This window comes from Helianthus annuus, chromosome 6, assembly GCF_002127325.2.
Source record: "Helianthus annuus cultivar XRQ/B chromosome 6, HanXRQr2.0-SUNRISE, whole genome shotgun sequence".
Taxonomy (NCBI): domain Eukaryota; kingdom Viridiplantae; phylum Streptophyta; class Magnoliopsida; order Asterales; family Asteraceae; genus Helianthus; species Helianthus annuus.
The window spans coordinates 5,389,654-5,393,319 of record NC_035438.2 but is presented as its reverse complement, the minus strand read 5'-3'; positions in this window follow the sequence as shown (position 1 = coordinate 5,393,319).

The window sequence follows — 3,666 nt, the reverse complement described above, 5'->3', positions numbered from 1 at the left end:
ATTCAAACATTCATTATATTAGGTGATTACCCACCTATAATTCTTTTATATCCTCCGACATACAGGTTATAACACATCCCACATTTCGTCCCATACAAACAATTCTTTATTCTGGTTACTTATTTCGTCAGCCTATCCCGTTTGACCTTTCGGAAGCAAACATCGTAATCACATTTCGATCTATATTCACCAATTATGTGACACCTCGGATCTTTCCGGATAACCTTTCGATGTAACAAACGTGTACGTAATCGACTAACAGTAAAAATATATAAAAACTATTTGCTATTATGTGTTATGTGCCGATTTGCTTATGTGTATGTATATATATATATAAGTGTTATACACGTAAACCGAAACCACAAGCAACCCGACTCGAGACCATGGTCTCGAGTGAACATTAGTAATGGGCCGGCTAGGCCTTGGCCTCGTAGGAATTAAACCCAACCCAAGCCCACACTCGCAACACTATATAAACCCAACCCCACCTCCCTTAACCATTTTACACACTCTCTTCTCACACTCTCATCTCTCACACCAAAACCCTAAAGCTCTAGCAACCAAGACCACTCTTCTCATCCTTCTCCTTCTTCTCGGGTCAACCAACATCAAGAACCTACTCGGTTTTAGCTCGGAACCGCCAACCGGAAGCTCATTCATCGATCCATCATACCCGCACACCTTGAATCTATAGCCGGTTAGTGGTTTTAGCTCTTTCTAGATGTTCATGTGTTAGTAAGGTCACTATGTGTTACCATGATTCTTGCTTGTATTAATATAGGATGATGGTATAAATTTCGGATAAAAGATTTGATGCTTGATTATGTTTGAAAAGCATGCCTAGATAACTTAGGGTGAATGTTTATGAAAGTATGTGAGTATTCGGTTTTGTGGGGAGATAGTTTTGTTCCCGGTTAACAAGGGTTTGGTTAAAGGGGATTTGGACATGATGTTGGATTGAGTGTTCATGACTTTCATGATTTGAGATTGTGGTTAAATATTGCTTGAATAACCTGATTTTGGTTAATTGTCATTTGGATACTTGTGATTGAATATGTTGAATGTGTGAAGAACAATTTGAATGTGTTATGAACATGATAAATATTTGAAATTGTGCTTGTTTGATCTGTTTTGGTTTGTAATCAGACAAGAAAACATGTTTTAGTGGAAATGGTACATATTGGTTTCATGAAAATGCATTTCCATTGGTTCGTACATATGACAGGTTCTAGAAGGTCTTCATGCACACGTAACTACGGTTGCGAGTCGCAACCTTTGGTTGCTACTCGAGACCGCACCAAGATCTGTCGAGACCTCCCGGTTGCGAGTCGTAATCAACGCGTATCGATCTGATTGCGAGTCGTAACCACAGCTGCTTTGTCGGAATCGCCGGTTGCGAGTCGGAATCTCTGATTGCGAGTCGCAACCAAAGCATGACGAACCGAGACCTCGCTTGCGAGTCGCAACCTTGGTTGCGAGTCACCTCCGTCTCGACTGGGCTGATATTGGGCCAACGTACTTGTTGGATTGTCTGTTAACTGGATTGCTTGTGTAACTGCTTCGGCCCAATAGCCCCACTGTTTGTATGTTGGACTTCCTGTTGACTGGGCTGCATGTCTACCTGCTACTGTGGTTATCTGCATTTACGTTAAGTGTGTCTTATACGTGTTTACTTGTACCCGACTTGACCCATATTTGGTAACCATGTTAGGACGTGGTGACCAACATACTTAACCAAGTAACGTATCATACCGAGCAACCCAAGGTGAGTTCACAACTTAAAAGCATGCGTCCCGGTGGTTTGGGACACGAGACTAAAACAACCCTATCCCCTTGTAAAGGGGATACCGTCTACACTCCTTCCCTAGTTATTGGGAAACAACTTACTTTATCTTCCCTTGTATTGGGAAACCTTTTTAGTTAATTACTGTTTATACGGATTGCAACTAACGGCACTAAACGCAACTCTATCACTCAAGTCCCTACTACATAATACCGATTAGTCGCCGGTGCCAGGCGAACGGGTTATTAGTTGATAGCGCTATTTAGGTCTTACCAGCCTCACACCGTGCCATGGTATGGGATCGGTCGTGAACTAATGTACTCAGGCATCCGTCAATGATGATAGAACATTGACATCGGGGCATCCTGCGGAAACGCATTCGGTTACCTAGTGTTCGGTATTGGAAAAACAGTTTAGTCGCTAACTTTTGGGGTAGCTCCCCATGGCATGTATAAACGGATAAATTAACTGGTGAAACAAGTTTTTGGTAATTAAAACTGGACAACTAGTGAACTCACTCAGCATTATTGTTGACCCCTTTACTGCATGCTTTGCAGGTGGCCAGTGACTGGAGCAGCTACTTGGGATGTGTAGTGGTCGTCTGCCCGTGTGTTGGGCATTTATTATGCTTACCTTATGAACACTGTTTAAAAACTATTTAATTATGCTTCCGCTACTTGTTACTGTTTAAACTTTAAAACCTTTAACTCTGAACTTGATATTTGCTAATTTTTATGGTTAGCAAGTATTACTTTAATATTAACCAATGCTTAGTATAATTGGTGGCTGGATCCTGGTCAGTCACGCCCCCGAAGCGGGTGTTATCCGCGGGTGGATTTTGGGGGTGTGACAGATTGGTATCAGAGCCATTGGTTATAGTGAACTTGGTTTTAAAAAGGGGAAAAATCTTTTTGAGAAAAACCAGACTATAACCCGTGACTCGTGACGACACTACACTCCAAGTACAAGGCTCGACTTATCTGACCTCATAGCTCGGACCCATAGTTACTTGCTTACTTGTCTTATGCTTTCTGCTTTACTATACGTACTAGTTACCTGATTAGATAGATGCGTCTTCTCTCTTCTATCTTATTCTCGCTATGTTACGACATCACACTCATACTATGTTTTCTGGTTATGAAGACAATGAGTGGACGCGGACGAGGAAACGTCAACATGACCCCGGCTCAGTTCACTAGCCTGCTCAACACTGTGGCTGCAGCTTTCGCAGCTCACCCGATAGGTCAGCCTGCACCTGTGCAACCACGTGTTTGTACCTTCAAGACCTTTATGGATTGCAAGCCTCTTCCTTTCAATGGCACGGAGGGTGCCATAGGCCTTCTGCACTGGATTGAGAAGGTCGAAGCTGTTTTTGCTGTCTGTGAATGCCCAACTGCTAATTGGGTGAAGTTTGCTACTGGTACTCTAGAGGGAAGCGCACTTTCATGGTGGAAGGCGCAAATTCAAATGCTTGGCTTGGAGACTGCAAACGCTACTGCGTGGGAAGATTTCAAGGATATGATCAAGGAAGAGTACTGTCACAGGGATGACATCCACAAGCTTGAGAATGAGTACTATGAACTCAAGATGGTTGGGTCAGAGATTGAGACCTACACCAAGCTGTCCAACGACTATGCTGCTCTTTGTCCAAACATGTCTCGACCTATGTACCGAAGGATCGAACTGTACATCAAGGGTCTGGCTCCAGAAATTCGAAGCCACGTGACTTCAGCCAACCACACTACCATTCAGCCGATCGTTCGACTTGCTCACAAACTCACGGATCAGGCTGTGGAAGAGGGCAGGTTGCCCAAAAGGATCAGTGCTGCGGAAGGAAGTCCTAGTGACAACAAACGGAAGTGGGATGGAAATCAGGGCAAGGA